We start from the raw sequence: 17,763 nt of genomic DNA, 5'->3' as shown, positions 1-17,763 counted from the left end.
TGTCTTGATAAGATGGTGTTTCTGTAAGAGGTGCACATAAGTCAGTTTTGTCCTTTCTTGAACCAGCATCTTCACTGTACTGTCCAGACATCTTCATAAAAATGGCAGATGTTAATCTTTAGCTAGAATTAGAGAAGGCTTTATAATAATAACAAAAATGTTAGGAATGTTTGAACCCTCACTCTGGAATGAAAAGTAAGTAAATAAAAACAAATAAATGTATGTTTTCACAGATATCACCCTAATACATCTTCCCTTCCTTCCCTTTAAGTCTTGTCCCATTGCAGCACATCATTCTTAAGATGGGCTTATGGCTTCAGCATAGGAGACTGGCACGACAGTGGGTGTGAAAGCAGGCAGTAAGGAGTGAGAAGGCCCATTAAATTATTTTATCTGCTCCGTAGGTATAGAGAAGACAATCCTAGAGGGCCCAGCTCATGAGGTTCTTCTATAGTATGGAGACTGGAATTAGGAAGGAGGAAGAGATGATATGAGAAACAAAAGAAGTTCTGCCTCTGTCCTGGCTAGGGTAAAGATGGGAGAAAGGAAAATAAAAGGAGGGAGGGAGACAGAAATGTGTGCAAGTGGGGCATCTCCACAGTTCTACATTTTGGTATTGGGATACTGAAGACTTCAGAGAAGTGCTGCAGACTCAGAAATCTCTTTGTGTTCTTATTGAGCCTGGGGAGGGAGGAGCACTGTGCTCTACAAACCAGTATGGAGAAGCTCAATTGTCATGCAGCAATGTTGCTGAGATGAGAAGCAGAAACATCACAGCAGATGTTGGTGTGGACCATTGGGCAGCTGGCTGAGTAGTACAGGAGCACATTCTGGGGTCTGCAGCCAGCCAGAGCTGAGAGAAAGCTGAACAAAGGGGCATTGGCAAGAGCTACCTGGGATCATTGCTGGAGGTAAAAGAAGGGGCCAGCCTGGTGCTTAAGCATTAGAGGCCAGAAAGACATGGTGATAAGGAAACTAAAGGCATTACTGCAGACCAGTAGGTGCCAGGCACTGTCTATGAAAAGACTGACATTTTTGCCTGATGACTACTCCCAATCCCCATTGGACACGGGAGGGCTGGTGCCATTATAGGAAGAGGGGAAGCTATCAGGGAGTTTGAATCTTTTCTAAAGGAGCTGTTTAAATTATTGTATTGAACTAAAGTGTAAACTGGATCAGAAATTTAGTTACAGAGAAGGCATTACATCAGATGTGATCAGAACCAATTTTTTTTAAACCATTTTTAAAAAAATGGTTAAAACAGTCATAAATACATTTGTATATATCTTAAACATTTTATTGTAAAACCATTTTTTAAAAAAATGGTTAAAACAGTCATAAATACATTTGTATATATCTTAAACATTTTATTGTAATGTACATGTACATTCATACAGCAGTCTTTTAATGTGGGGCCAAGACCTTTCCTTTGTATATTGGTTGTCCAGTTAGAATTCCTCTTATTTCTAGCATAAATCACACCTATGATGCTTCATTTACAATTTCTAATTGTATTTTCTTTAATAGGTCAATAACTTTTAGCCACTTGCAAAGAAATTTGAGTATAGAATCTTAGTTTTTTTATAGTTAAATTTTTTTACAGTTGCCTTGATACCTGATTGAAAGCTTTGTTAAAGGAAACTCACCTTAATTAAGTCTATTCAAAGCATTCAGTTTAGTTTTCATACAAACAGCACTTTCTCTTCATGCTTTTTTCCTGTTTTGCAGTACATTTAATCATATTACATAACTAAAATAATACATAAGATGGACATAAACAGATTTGGGGGCACAAACTGACTCTTGAAAGCAGAAAGAAACCTGTTACTGGTGAGTTCTCAGTGCACCACAGGAAACAGTATGAAGTGGAGAAGGAATGGAGAGTGCTGATTAATTCAGCTAGTTGGTTCAACGGAAATTGGTTAAGAGCGAATAGTGTAACATTTTCTCTAATAGTAGATGAGGGGAAAAAATAGTAGATGAGGGAGGGCTCAAAAGGAAAGCCAAATTCTTTGTGGATAACGTTTTAATTTTTTTAATTTAAAAATATTAAAAATTACATTTTTCCCTGCACTTCCAAATTGCATTCTCTGTAACTTAAACTTTGAAAGCCCACTTATACATTCTGTAATAGTCCTCAAACTATGAACATATATCACTAATTTGTACATGGATATTAGGTAAAAAACTGATTTTTTTTTAAGCTGGTCTTTTCTGAATATCATACAATATTCTTGATTGTATGATAGTAAGTAAACCAATAAGGTTTTTCTTTCTTGTCTACAGAATTTATCCTGGTTTCTGCTTACATACCTCCAGAGAGGTCTTTTAAAATATGATCTTCATTGCTGTATTTTAAGGAAATTTGCTTCCTGCCACAAATTCTTCAGAATTGTACAGCTGCTTTCTCTATCACTTAACCAAGGTTTGGCTTGGCTTTGTTCCTCTGGCTTTGTCTATTCTTAATCTGTGCCCTCTTTCAATGCAGGAACCTCTTTGCTCTGACTATAGAATAAATAGGGGATATTTTAAGGTACTTCGGTTGGAAAAGTAACTTTCTGTTTGGGGGTCTCAGCTACAAGTGGTTGTTTCCTCCGTTGAATGGACATACCAGTACTTTCTACTGAACTCCTAAACTTCTCTCTGCCCTTTACCCTACCTACACTTCTGCCTATCTCCAGAGGTGTTTGTGTTTACCATTTCATGTCCTGTACCATGCAGGAACTATCTAGCTATGTAGTGGTCTAATCCCAACTCCTTGGCCACCTAAGCCTGAAGTGGAGCAGATAGAAGGGAGAGTTGGGAAGCTCTTCCTTGACAGTCTGCCCATGTGTATGTTCCCCTTTTCATTTGTGGAGCCAAAGATCCTACAGGCTAACTCCTGGCCATGGCACTGGGAAGCAGAACCGAGTATTGGTAGGAAAACTTTCACCCAATAATAAGCAGCTGCCTCTACCATGCTTGGCAAATGAATTGAGGATCTTTTAAATCTGAGAGAGGATGCAGATTCCAGAACAGGGTTGACATCCTTTTCAGCTTGAGAAATCAAAAAAAATAACCCATTTTTTTTTGTTTCATTTTGGTATTTTCAACAGAGCCAACACTGTCCACTTCATGAGGAACTATTAAGGGTTGCTTCACAGTGTTGGTAACTATTTGTGATCCATTTGTGGCATACCTGAATCTTACTTTCAAAACATTGGAGGTAGGAGTTGGTTAGCCATTTGAATTGATCCTACTGTTCTGTTCCTATTGTAAATACAACTTATAATTAATCTATTACTATCCTAAGTCTGAACCACATCTGCAAAGCCATGTCATGTAAAGTGATTTGAAAAGGCAGAGCATCAACCACTGTCTTGGGGTCTCTGAAAAGGCTTAGGGATCAAAACGCAGTTTAAAACTTAGTCTTTCCTATTTGTTAGTAGAAACAGAAATATCAGTTGAGAGCATATTGTGACAAATCTGTGGAAAAATATGTTCTCCATTGATTTGTACAGTTATCCCTGGAAAGAGCATATAAGGAAATAATCTTCCCAATCCAAGTTTCCTTTTGATAAAACCTTGGCAACAAGGTTGGCAACAGCTTTTTTTCTAATCCTAGGTTTCAAGTCTTTAAGAATAATTTTACTGGATGATGCATACTTTGAGGATATGATATTTTAAATATCACAGTCCTTCCAGACATCTGAGGGTTTAACATGCAAATTAGTATTTAATTTCTCCTGTGTGTGTATGTGTATGCGAGCATGTTCTGTGTCATATTAAATCACTAGGTCATATCAGAGAACCAGACCTTGAGTGAGTCATTTAACCTTTCTGTCTTCTCACATTGTAATTGAAGGAATTGCACTGTTTTATTCTAAGTGTTTCACAATAAAAAGGCTTTTTTATTCTAGTAGGAAAGAATTTTGAGATTACATGATTCTGTGTGCCTGCATATGCAAATTACATAGACTGAAGTTTTATCTCTGAGAGCCTGGGCACAGCGCTATTCTCTTAGCTTCTGTTTTGTATTTCTGTATATGTAAAGTGAAAGAGGGTTTAAAAAATTAAAATCTTTTTTGACTAAATATTGGATCCACACCAAACCTGATCTTCATTATCACCCAACACTACCCACCTCCAGTGTTGGAAATTCTGTAATAGAATGACGTCATGTGAGCTACTATAGGGTTGAGAGGTATGGAGAAGAATGTTGGGCCTGTGTCTTACAGGGCTGTACAACTCAATAGTAGTTTTGAAGGAGCTCTAAAAGGAAAACATGTCTTTCCCAGCAATTTCCTATCCATTCAGGAAAGTGTTCTAGCTTACTTTAAGCTTTACATGTATCAGGGCACGAGTCTCTGGAAAAGGAAAAAAGCAAGAATAAATAATTTTTTAAAATTCTGATGCCTCACGTGCCACTTAGCTTCCTCAGAGCCATTAAAAGCTGTCTTCAGACTTAATTCTTTGTTTCTAATCTGCTCAAATGATAACCATAGCTAGTCTTCACCTCCGTTCTCAATTCTCACAGCCCATTAAGATTGAAGCTATTTTGTCACATTGACACTGAGGAATGTTATTATTCAAAGCTGAATTAAAAAGGGAATTTATATAGAACAAAACCAATAAGCCAAGCAGCCTTGACATTTAATTTTCTTGGAAACCTTTCTCATCAAACCAGGAAAGTCTGCATACTACATATTTGGAAAATGAAAAGTGGTATAGTAGGAAGATAATCTCCTCATATAAATGATGAGTAAATAATCTGAAAGAGATCAGATGTTTTCTCCTTGCCTTGTCCTCTCTTTCTGCCCTGAAATGACATTTATGAGTTCCCCTTTTAGAGACGGTTTATTTTATTTTTTTTGTAGACATGGAGGATTTGCGGAAGCAAGGGGATAATTTTTATATTTTTGGCTATCAATTTCAAGTTTGTACTATGCTTCTCCCTCTACCTGTGTCTCTGCACCCCCCTCTCATGAATAAATAAATAAAATCTTGAAAAAAAAAAAAAAAAACATTGCTTCGTGGCCCTTAAACTCAGAGGATCAATAACAAAGAGTCACCTCAAAATCCTAACGTAAAACTGTTTTAAGATTAGTTCAAGGCACTGTTTGGCTCTTTAAGGTAAGTTGAACATACAGAAGGACTCATATTTCAGGATCCATTTAGCTTTCTGTTTTAGTCAGCGAAGGTAATGGTAGTTTTAACAAAAAGTCAGAATCTCAGAGGTTTGACATAAAAATTTATCACTCACATCCTATTCAATGTAGGTTAGCAGGAGGGGAGATGAAGGGTCTTGTTCGATATAGTAATTTAAGGACCTAGAATTTCTCTATAATGTAAGTCTTCCATCTTCTCAGATTTAGCATCCCTCTGCTGGATTCTCATTGTCTACCTGGCAGCAAAGTGAGAAAGAAAATGTAAGGTCATGCAGAACAGAGATAGGTGGATCTGTTTCCAGACCATTAACTAGAGCTCAATCACATGATCTCACTTAACTGCAGGGGTGCTTTGGAAATACAGTTTAGCACTTATCTGCAGGGGACAAGAAATGAGTTTGGTGACATGTAGTATCGACTCTGCCTTGGTTCCTTTTCCTCTGGCTACCCATACCTGTGCACACAGCCCTTGTCCTAGGATGGTCTACCTATGATGACATCAAGACATTTAATTTGATTGATCGAGTGATTGGGGATTCATTTTATCCTTTTTTATTCAATTTGCTTTTCTCTGAAATGATCTTTATACATAGTAGATAACTTTTTTACTGTCAGGGGAAACATATATAAATATAGACCCTGCTCAGATCACCATATTTTAATGTGGAATTCTATAGGGAGTGGATGCTGACTGTTCTCCACAGGAGAAGAGACAATATCATCCATTTATCTATTATTTTAGGAAAAGCTTTAAATGATCTTCTCTACCAAGTTGTTCCTCTGTGAAGACACAGTGTTCTAGAGATAGTAATTTATGCCCCTTAACCTTATACCAAAATTCAGAGTCCAAGGAATTCTAAACTCAAGTTGATTCTTATGAAGCAATTCAGACATGAAGGACCTATTAGATAAGACCAAAGAAAGTAAAGAAACTTCTTGACAGGAAACTGATAAGAATCAAAGATTGGCCTGTATGGTCCAGCTTTTAGTGAATTCCTCAGCAGAGCATGGTGAAGGCATAGATTGGCATTTTGTTGGGCATGCTGGTATTTCAGAAGGGAGATTTCTACCCATGGATATTTAGGGCCTATAAAATGTGGTCCTGTATGCTTTTGCTCAAAATCCCATCTGTAAGAGGTATGTGGAAAATGAAGTACTACTTTCTGATTGATTATAGTACTGGCTTTATCTGCCAGCATAAGGCCAGTACTGCAAGAAAAATCTCATTTCCATGGCAACAGAGATCTCCACATTTAATTTGTTATCACATGAAGAAGAAACTATTTTTTCCTCTAACCTTAAAGATTACAATTTTGAGAACATGGGAATGACCTTTGGCAACAGAGTGTTGTTAGAGCATCTGGGCCAAAGGGCTAATGTCCAGGGTGAGGGCCTTTAGGATTTGTAAATAAAATCAGAGTTGACATATTAAATCAGGGCAAGAAGCAAAACTTAAACCATAGAGACATCATTTTCTTACTCAGGAACAGTGACCTTTTTATTCGAGAGGTATCTCAAGGGTAGAAGTTCCCTGAATATTACCAGACACAAAAACAGGGGGAGAGAGGAGCCAATTAAATCTTTATTGGATATTACTGTGTTCTTTTCCTGATAATTTCTCCTTCTGTTTTCATTAAGCCTTTTAAGACAGTGGAGCCAGTCCTATAAGAGACATCTAATCACCCTAGTCTAGAAAACTGAGCTTCTCTAAAAGCTTTGCTGTGGAGAAACCATCTGCCATTTTTGTTTTAAAACCTTAAAATGTTAGGAAGTCTTATCAGCCAGATCTCTCCAATAAAGAGGCAAGGAGGAGTCTGGGTATGGGAGAAAAACTGATTAAATGCTCTGTGCCAGGAACTGTGCTGACTGCTTAAAGTATTCTGAGACTATAGTGTGTGTCATCTTCGTTGCTCTTGTGAACAAAGAAGAACATTGCCTCATGCTAGGTATCATTAGAGGCAGTTACTTCTATATGAGGATCTAAACTAAGGGTTCAACACAGCATTTTGTAGCCACTGGTGCTAAATATATAAAGATTTATCATAGTTGACTGAGCTGGTATTTTAATTAAACAGTGGTTTTGGTAGTTCTTTGCAAAGAAAGAAATCCTGAATATGCCAATATAGTTTATTAATGATCAAAAACAATAAATCATTTTTCATTTAGAATTAATTGAAGGACATGACCATGTATTTTTGAATAGTAGCATTGTGAATAAAATTTGAGCATGGAGGGTGGGTACCATAAGCAAGACAGTCAAGCAGATTGTTTCAGAAAAATGTGAGGGGTGAGAAAGCAAAATCAGAAGAGTTCAGTTTTTACAAAGCGTAGTCCCCTACAGAACCTTAAGATAATTAGGTTTTGAATTCACCAAAACCTCTCCCACTGTTGACTATCTTTGTTTAGTGAGTAAATTTTCACCTCTTTTATTATGAAATCGTCCTCTGAAGTTTTGAGGAATGTTTTTAAAAGTCCCTATATCTGTCAGAGTGCTTGATTTATGCTGTGGTAGCAAATTACCACAAAATAGCAGAAGATGACAGTCACAAGTTTATTTTTTCCTCATGCTACATGCCAACAAGGATGGGCTGTAGCTTTGCTTGCTCATCATTACTCTGAGACCTAGGCTAATGATATAGCCTCTCTCTGGAACACTGCCAGTTTTGTGGTGGAGGGAAAGAGAATTCCTTCCTGTTAATGGAGTGGTGGCTGCTAAAGCATCACTCCTGCTCACATTTCATTAGAAAAACAAATTACATCACCAAATTTGGGCAGGGAAGGAAATCCTTCTTCTCTTTCTAGACTTAATTCTAAGTACCCTGGACTTCTTAGGGGAGAGCTACACCCTTAATCCCTTTTTCCTGGGCCATTTTGTCCAGTTAGGGACCATCTTAAGCCATTCAGTGACTTTTTTTTAAAGGTTATAAAGCCACACCTTTAATTTGGTCCTTTCCCTGAGACTAAGATTTAATTACCTTCATTGTTCAAAGGTCTCCTCAGTTTTTTTCTGTTAGAGTTTAGGTTGTAAAGAAGTTGCTTCTTCTAATCATTTTAAGACTTGGATTTTCTGGACTCTTAGTCCCTTTGATTTCTGCTTATAAAGGATCCTTTTTTTTTTTTTTTAAGATTCTATTTATTTATTCATGAGAGACACACAAAGAGAGACAGAGACAGGCAGAGGGAGAAGCAGGCTCCATGCAGGGAGCCTGACATGGGACTCGATCCTAGGTCTCCAGGATCAGGCCCTGGGCTGAAGGCAGCACTAAACCGTTGAGCCACTCGGGCTGCCCTAAAGGATCCATTTCTTAAATCATCTCTTTTTTTCATAGTACTTTTGTCAGATGCAACCAAAAGCAGGCAAAGGATGCTAATACCATCTCATTTTTTCACCTTCACCTAAAGCAACAGGCTTATCAGGTATAATGTATATATATCTTAAATTATCTGACAATTATAAAAAAAAGTTTTCCTACAACAAATTGGACTGCCATTTTTCCAGGCTCCACTAAGAGTTTCTATATAGGACCACTGCCTGACCCCAAGTCAGTGCCCTATATTTGAGGCCTTTTTGTTGTTACAGGAACACTCCACTTCTGATGCCAATTACTGTTTTAGGATATACCAGATTATGCTATGATAACAAAAGATTTCCAAATCTGAGTAACGTAAAACAACAGGAGTTTATTGTTCATCAACACTACATGCCCATCAAAATCATCTGTCTTTGATCCTCCAAGAAAGGGCTATGAATATTTTCAATACTACATTCAACTAAAATTACTGATACAACATGTTATTTAGCTCATAAAACCTGATTTTGCTGCTCTTAATATACTTCTACTAACTCATGTATTCAATAAATATTTACTGTTTGCCATGTGCTAGACTCTGTTCTAGACCCTGGCGGAAATAGAGAACAAAACAGACAAGAGCCTTGCCCTCAAATCAGCTCATCTGTTTAGCTATTTCTACTTTCCTGTCCTTCCAATCCTATGAAGCTGTCTTGATCAAGGTTACAGAAGAGATGATGTTTTAAACCAGTCCCTGAAAAACGATCAGAGTTTGGATAAGCAAAGATAAAACAAAGAGATAAAATGGAGAACAGCGTTCTAGGTAGTGGGAACAGGAAGGAATAGAGTCATGAAAGCATTAAGCCCTGCCCTGGGAATTGTTCCTGTGGTTGAGCACAGAGAACACAGAATAATCTCTGCAGTGGCTAAACTAAAAAGAAGAGATTACCTTTAAGGGATCTTGGTTTTCGGCTTTTGTCTGAGACCCTTGTCCTGTGATCCATCCCCTCTAGTATGGTTCTTAAAACAGGAGCTTTCTGAGCCAGCTGTCCTTCCCAACTTCCTGCTTCTAGCTGGTTAAGACTCATACCATTTATCATTACCCTGTGCGGAGGGAGCTACTGAAGAATTTGAAGAACAGTAGTATGGGATCAGGTTTGAGTTTTAGAAACTAAGAGAAGACAAAAGATCAGTAGGAGACTATTTTATCTGGCTACCAGGACTTGGGCCCTGCTACGAATGAACCAAGGGGGTAAAACCACTCTATTATTTCAGACACTGCTATTGTTGTGCCCAGAATGCTTGAATAAGTCTGTGTGGTTTTGACATGCCAAAGTGGCACAGTTTCTCAAACTCAGTTTTTCCAATCAGATTAGATTCCCCAGACCCACCCTATCCCACCCTGTCCCAGCATCTTCCTCTTTCTAGCTGGCTATTTTGCTGAGATCCATGCATGTCCTATGGCCAAGGATGTCAAGGATCTGACATATTGAAGAATCACTGGACATAGGAAGAAGAGTTAGGAAAACCGCTGCAATAGCAAAGGAAGAATGCAATGAGATTTGTTGCCTAAAATAAGATATGCAAGATGGGAGTTTCAGCCTGGTTTAATGAGAGACAAAATTCATTACCAAGACAGAGAATTCCAGAAGTTGGTTGAAATATGTGTTAATCATTTATTTTGGACACATTGAGTTTTTGGTTTGAGCAGGAGTTCTCTGAAGAGTTGTCAGGCAGAGAGGCAAGAAGCTCAGGAAAGTATCCATAGATAGACACCTAATGCAGAGGTAATTAACATGGAAGAGTTTGAAAGGATTGTGCAGAGAGAAAGTTTAGAGCAAGAAAATAAGAGGAGAAGGTCAGGTTAGACAGGAATGCCCACATTTAAGAGGTGGAAGAGGAGACAGAGTAATGGCCTAAGAGGAATATGGAATAGGGAGAAATGAACCTAGGAAAGTGAGTGTTACAAAAACTATTGTCTATTTTTATATCCATAGATAAAATTGGGCCTTCAGTGCATAATGATGCTATTCATTGTGACAGAGTTCATACAGGCTTTAAAACAACTCCTTAGATTTACTTCTACTTTGTGTCATAAGGGAAAGTATTGAAATAATTTTTGCTATATATCTTTTGTACTGCACATTCCTAACAAGGGCAGTTTTGCCCCAAAGAGAAATTGGTTCTTGGTGGGAGAGGAAGGTAGAGCAGCTCAAATTGTTGTCATGACAATGGTCTATGGCCCTTAAAACTCAACCCTATCCAACAAAATCCTATTCCTTAGTATTTAATTTCTCTTGCTGGGTTTTGTTGGATATCATACAAGCAGCATTGACGTTGAGTTCAAGGAAGATACACAAAATATATGCAAATATACAAAATTATGGCAAACTGATAGTTAATAAGCTTATCTTTTAACTTTTTTTGTTCTTTTTAACTTTTTTTGTATATTTTTATTGGAGTTCAGTTTGCCAACATATAATATAATACCCAGTGCTCATTCCCATCCAGTGCCCCTCTCAGTGCCCGTCACCCAGTCACCCTCACCCCCACCCACCTCCCCTTCCACTACCCCTTGTTCATTTTCCTTTAACTTAAAATTTATTCATCCTTAACCCTGCATCAAATAAAGATAATAAACCTTGTACTGCCTCTTGTTTGCTATAAAATATAGATATAAGTATACATAAACAAATGCACAGTGTACCTGTGGTATTAAAATTTCACAGAGGGAACATTTGGGAAAATGTCCACAAAGTCTCCTAAGGGGAGCAGTAATGAAAAAGGTGAGACATACCTCTGAGCAGTTATGTGTCATTCATAGAATTTTAGTCTTACTTTCAATATTGACAGTTAATCTCTGTGTCCTCTTATGTTTCCTTCAAAATTTTTACCTATAATTTGAGTTGGTTGCCACCAGATGGCAGATTCTGATCTTAAGGTTCAACCAGACAGACTTTGACACTAATGTAGGCAACAAGTAGGTAGTAAACTCATGGCAAGGTTAATACTTCTGCTAATGCTTCTACCAAAACATTACTCTTGATTAAAAATGAACTATAGGGGCAGCCCCAGTGGTGCAGCGGTTTAGCGCCACCTGCAGCCCAGGGCGTGATCCTGGAGACCCAGGAGTCCTACATCGGGCTCTCTGCATGGAGCCTGCTTCTCCCTCTGCCTGTGTCTCTGCCTCTCTCTCTCTCTCTCTCTCTCTCTCTCTCACTCTGTATCTCTCATGAATAAATAAAATAAAATCTTTAAAAATGAACTATAACATTTATTTTTTTTTTGCATTTAAATAGCATCCTAAATTTACAGCAAGATTTAAAGAGATAACACAGGTTTTAGGAATTTTTACATATCCTTGATGTTTGCTTAGTTGACCTAAGTTAGACCAATTGGTAATGGTAACTCAGACTCTCAGGAAAAGTTGGGATTAAAAGAAGAACATATATACCATTTGTAATAATTTATAACCTTTTCTTTTTTAGCATGAATTTCTTCAATTTCAGATGGAAACAACCCTCCCCCCAATTTTTATTTCTTTTTTGGCTATTTTTCAGTGTTGTAAGGAGGACTCCTGTATTGTGATGCAATGTAAATAGTTGCCCTTTGAGGTTCCTTACAACTCTAGTATTTTTATGTCTCTGAGGAATATATATATGTGTGTGATTGTTAAGGGATGTAGGCTAAGGAGCAATTACAGCTGGAAAGGATTTTAGTGAAAGTAAGTTTTGAAGCAAACCTGTTTGAATTGCCAGAGGACAGACAGGAAAGAGGCCATTCCCTGTAGGGGATTAATATTGAGGTGGAAATGGGCAACATGAGGGTCATGTTTGAACGGCATGGCAAGAAGTAGGTAAAAACACCAGCTGGATGGGGAAGAAGAATATTTTGGAAAGCAGAAAAAGATGCCGTGGGAACATGCTGAGGAAATTTGAAATATTAGACAAAAAGAAGCATGAATGGATTTTTGGAAAGGAAGTTTACATTATATATGTGTGTGATTTCAGAGAAAGAAGTCACTGGCCTTAGCAGAAAAATAGAAAAATCAGCGAGAGTTTGGAATCTACCTGATGTGTTATTTGGTCAAGGACATACTGCTTTCCTGAATCAGGAGACAGGGCTCTAGGAGGGGCTCAGCATTGCTTTGTGAATTAATATTTTATTTCTTGTGACAAAGGAAGCAAAGATATATGGATCTAATCTCTAATGTTGGGGGTTAAAGAAGAGGTAGAATTTTGTTCTTAAAGGTAAAAGTTTTTTCAAGTTACTTCTGCTCTTCAGTTTAAAAAAGAAAATCTATAAAAATCAAAGAGAAAAGATGTACCTTTTAACCACTTTATAGAGGGCCAAAAGAAACAAATCTTCAGAAATAACTCAGTTGGGCAGCCCTGGTGGCCCAGTGGTTTGGCGCCGCCCTCGGCCCAGGGTGTGATCCTGGAGACCCGGAATCAAGTCCCGTGTTGGGCTCCCTGCGTGGAGCCTGCTTGTCTCTCTGTCTCTGTCTCTCTGTCATGAATAAATAAAATCTTTAAAAAAAAAAATAAAAAAAAAACTCAGTTAAAGAAACTCATTTGGGGGCACTTGGGTGGCACAGTCAGTTAAACTTCTGACCCTTGATTATGGCTCAGGTTGTAGTCTCCTTGTTGTTGGGCTCCATGCTCAGTAGGGTGTCAGCTTCTCTCTCTTCCCCTCTTTGTTGCCCCTCCCCCCCAAAATAATCTTTTAAAAAAAGAAAGCAAAGTATTTGTTAGGAACCTTTGTAATAACTGATGATATGGAGATTTGTTAGGTTTAGATTTTTAAAGCTAATTTTTAAGAATTCAGTATATGTTTAGAAAAGAACAATGTGGTTTGATGCAAAGACAGTGGGCTAAGCAATCCTGAACTAGAATCATGGCTCTGCTACCAGCTGTGTTGATGACTTTGAGTAACCTAAACTTTCTGAGCACTCCAAAGAATCAAAGATACTAATCCCTACTTAGTGATGTGAAGCCTCCAATGAAAAGGTCCCATCTAGCACATTGCTGAGCACACAGTCATTCCACAATAAACATTCATTTCCTGTGCTTTCACCTGTAGTTTAAACCTACAGTGCCCACATGAATGATAGGGATACCATTCTAGATACACTATTAGGTTTATTTCTCAATTACTGACCAATTAAATTAAAGAAATGGGCATGTTTTTTCACATAAGTAGGCTTTTTGTATAAAAATTAGATTTGCTATTGATCTGGCTAAAAACAGGCATTAACTGGAATCTATCATATTTATAAAACAATAAGTTTCAATTAAATACAAAGAGGGGAAAGTAGGAACATTATTCCTAAATCATATCAGCTTTCATTTAATTTAACCTCACTTTTTTGCCGTAAATTAGTAATATAAGTAATTTCACTGGACACTTCATTGAAACCCTGACTTTACTAGAGCATTTTCATGGCAGTTTTGCTGTGGGCAGATTTCTGCATTTATTAATAATAATTTTTCAAGTTCCATTTCTTCTCTAGTGACTACACTCATTCCAAATGAGACAAAGAAATAAGTTGTCTTTTCTGTTATATGTTTTAAACCAACTTCCTGAATATTTAAATTTATGAGCATTAAAAAAGGAAATAAAGCCCTCTGATATTTTTGCCATTATGAAATCCATAATTTTCTTTTCCAGTCAGCAGAAAGCTAATTCTTTTTTCTCCAAGTTTCCTCATTCTTACTAGCTAGAAAGCCTACCTGTATGTGGTGAAAAACAAAACATGGGTTGAGTACCAACTTTCTGATAAAGAACAGCTTTTTTTACATTAGCGGCTTTAGAGTTCCTTATTATAAATTCAATCTAATGAAACTATGACATTTTTAATCCTACTTAATATAGCAAAAAATCATTGTGTTATTATTATTTCTGTATATGTCCTTTTCCTCCCAGATAGTAAGCTCCTTGAGTCCAGGGGGTGTACTGTTACCACTTACTGGCAGTAGGCATGCAGGAAAATTAGTGAATGAATGAATATAATAAATAAATGAATGACATTCCAGGAGTCTCTGCCATGAAGCAGTGTTGTGATGACTTATTCGCCAAGGATATTTCCTCTTACAGTTGCCAATAAAAGGAGGAAATGAGCTCAGATGTAAGATGAGGCTGGATTTTGCACACATGGCAAGCCATTATCATGTCTATTAGGCTGTGATCTCTTGTACCATGGTTTATTTCATGTCTCTTGGGCTATTGTAGCTCTGGAGCTGCCAGATAAAAATGCCGCACCTTTGTCTCTTGTTATCTAACAGTTCTCTCTTAATTTGGAGTGATGCAGGGACTTTTCCACCTTTCCCTCCATCTTTTGCGGATAGAAATAGAGCCTTTGACTGTTAGTAAGCCATTAGCCACACTGGTCTCCTTGTTTTCTTTCCATATCTTCTCATTTCTGTGTCTCCCTTGACAGTAGTCTATTTGGTTGAAGCAGTAGGGGAATTTCTTTTTCTTTTTCTTTTTCTTTTTCTTTTTCTTTTTCTTTTTCTTTTTCTTTTTTTCTTTTTCTTTTTCTTTTTCTTTCTTTTTTTTTTTTTTTTTTTTTGAAGATCGTCATGCTGACTGCCTTAGTAGTCATCCTATGATAATATCATTGTAAGGATATCATAGTATGTGCTGCTTTTTTGAGTGGACAAAATGCTGACAGTTGTCATGATTAGGGATTCCACAGAGCTTTTCCATATAGCCTATAAGCTTAGGACTTACTAATAGTATATTAGACTGGTGATCAAAATGGAATTAGTTAGCAAGATAATTATTAAAACAAGTACAAAGTCCCTTTCCAGGATATATAGTCTCAAATTATGATGGTGACCAATTAGATTGATGTAATCCTTTTATAAAATAATTTAGCAACATGTATTATAAATTTATATATATACATCTCTCTTGACCAGCCTGGCAATTTCCTTCCAGGAATCAAGTCAAAGGAAATGATTCAAAGTTAAAAATATGAAGACCATGTATCAGGTAGGGAATTGCACTCAGCCCTATAAAGGAAACCATTATAGCAGCTTACCAAAACAGACATAGATCTTACATAATGAGAAGTGGGGAGGGACTCCTGGGTGGCTCAGCAGTTGAACGTCTGCCTTTTGCTCAGGGCATGGTCCCAGAGTTCTGGGATCAAGTGCCACATTGGGCTCCCTTGGAGGAGCCTACTTCTTCTTCTGCCTATGTCTCTGCCTATCTCTCTGTGTCTCTCATGAATAAATAAAATCTTTAAAAAGAGGGAGAGAAGTGGGGAGACCAACATTCAGGGCTCCTGAGGCAACTCCTTTATACCATTGGCATCCCAAGCAGTAGCTTTTGTCCTCATTGTCCCTTGTGGCTATAGATGGTAAGTTTATTTCATGCCATTGTTCCAGATGGGAAGAGAAAAGGACAAGCAAGACAGCTAAAACTTTTCTAGAAATCTCAGGTGAACTTCTGTTTCTCATTAACTAGAACTGTCTCTCCTAGCTTCAAGAGAGACTAAAATTAAGGTGTGGGTCAGTGTTAGAAGGTGCAGGAGAGATAGTAAAGTATCTCGCAAACTGAGAAGGCACTTTGAGACTTGAAAATGAAGCAGGCCACTCCATACAGTTTACATAGAGTTTTATTCAGGTTAACTTACTCACAAGGGGAATTGGGTAGAAGACAGTCCACAGCAGCTGCAATAGTTATTCTCCACACAATCTGGACCTTAGTCCGCAGATTTTATAGAGTGAGGGGACACACAAAAGAACATTATAATGAGATGAAAGGGTTTGATTGCACCTCAGAGGGCTTACATGGACCTAATTGACAGCTACCCTTTAATTATATCTTTTGGCACAACCTGTACATCAGAAAGGAGAAAGACTGTATTATCTCTAACAGGGTCATGGGAGGTCAAAACAAGCCTCCCCTCTTTCCAGACATGGTGGCATTTCTAAGGTATGTATATTAATCTTCATGGTACTCAGAACATGTAGTCCCAAGAGAGGTCACTGAGCTAACATGAACAAGATGGAGGGCCAAAGATGGAGTCAGTATTTTCAGCACTCCTATAGTCAGCTGTATTTTCAAGTTAACCCAAATTGGGTTTTGTTAATAAGAAAGATTGGGAGAATGTCTATTGATAAAACTACTAATAATGTCTTCCATAGTAATCAAAGTACTAAAGATAACAAAAGTAAAATAATAGTTGCCCTCTAAGTGTACATTCACAGAATAATAAATAAAATTATCTAATATGTGATGGAAAATCATGTAACCATATTAATCATAGTGGGGTCAGGAAAACAGAAGCCACTCTACATGTGAAGAATAAGAAACATTTTAATACAAGGAATCAGAAGCTTATGCAATCTGTGGAGGGCTGGAGGAACAAAGCTCAGGAAATCCACTTAGTTTGGATTCCTCCTAAAGTAAAGCTTGAGGCAAGGACTTATGAGTAGATAGGTTATTTGGGAGCTGATCCTAGGGATCAGCAGTGGGAAATAAGGCAGAGGAATGGCCAACAGGGATGTATTGTATAGATTGCATCGTGGGAGCTTGATTCTATCAGAACCTACTGAGAAACCTAGAAAATACCTTCCAGAATTTTCTTCCCACAGGACGAAAGGTAGGAGGATGTATCCACTGGCTCCCAAGAATTGCCCCACGGCTATTAATTCCCTGTATTTCTGAGCTGCACGTATGTATGTGGCCCCAACTAACTCCCATGACACCAGCAATGTCAGAGGCATGCTAGAATAGAAAATGGAAATGTGTATCCTGCACTCGAGGTGAAATGCTGCCACCTGAAGTTGAAACCTGTATGGAACCATGCAACTATAGCTGAAATCAAAGGTGAAGTCAAGAGGGTATGAACCAGGGTACAAAGGCATTTGCTACAGCAGATTTTAGGAAATTGGACATGAAGGAAACATAGGAGAATGGCCAATAAAAGCCTTTGCTGACCACAGTACCTAAGTAAATAGGTGCTTTTCTGATGGACACTCAACAGCTTCTGACAAAACCTTCTATCTCTTGTCTAGTTAGTGCTAACCCACAGCTGCTACTAGGGAATAATGGCTTCTCTTTTACCCTTCAAATGTCATGCTTGTGCTTCTAATCAGTGAGAATCTAATCTTGATGACAAGGCCCTCTGAGAAATTTGTTTTTCCAAGTTTCATGCCCCGATGTATAACAGCATTCAGAAGAGTTGGGATTGTCCTGAGTGTCAATAAATTATATCTTGCCCAGCAACAACTGATGAATTATTTATGAAGAGTTTGTAAAAATACGTAGAACTTGTTTTAATTACTTCCTCTTTGTTCCATTGGTGAGGGAGG

At 37.8% G+C, this 17,763-nt stretch overlaps 1 protein-coding gene and 1 long non-coding RNA gene across 34 annotated transcripts in view; one reads left to right on the top strand and one right to left on the bottom strand.

Annotated features, from left to right (window-relative positions):
- TMEM108 (transmembrane protein 108) overlaps positions 1-17,763 on the top strand; it is a 349,072-nt gene that overhangs the window by 152,251 nt on the left and 179,058 nt on the right. For 4 of the 32 annotated variants that reach the window (XM_072792732.1, XM_072792720.1, XM_072792719.1 and 1 more), the window contains one exon: positions 15,380-15,433. The exons of the other annotated variants lie outside the window; for them this stretch is intronic. The gene's annotated coding sequence lies outside the window, so the exon portion shown is untranslated. The remainder of the gene's footprint in view (positions 1-15,379; positions 15,434-17,763) is intronic. 32 annotated transcript variants of the gene reach the window in all.
- The window catches only part of LOC140614014 (uncharacterized), a 40,767-nt gene continuing 28,226 nt past the window's right edge, over positions 5,223-17,763 (bottom strand). For both annotated transcript variants that reach the window (XR_012014916.1, XR_012014917.1), the window contains exons 5-6: positions 12,765-12,966; positions 5,223-5,383 (exon numbers count right to left, since the gene is read on the bottom strand). This is a non-coding gene — a long non-coding RNA (uncharacterized lncRNA). The remainder of the gene's footprint in view (positions 5,384-12,764; positions 12,967-17,763) is intronic.

The sequence above is a fragment of the Canis lupus genome, chromosome 22 (assembly GCF_048164855.1).
Source record: "Canis lupus baileyi chromosome 22, mCanLup2.hap1, whole genome shotgun sequence".
Classification (NCBI taxonomy): domain Eukaryota; kingdom Metazoa; phylum Chordata; class Mammalia; order Carnivora; family Canidae; genus Canis; species Canis lupus.
This window is presented reverse-complemented; position numbering and strand designations above follow the sequence as displayed.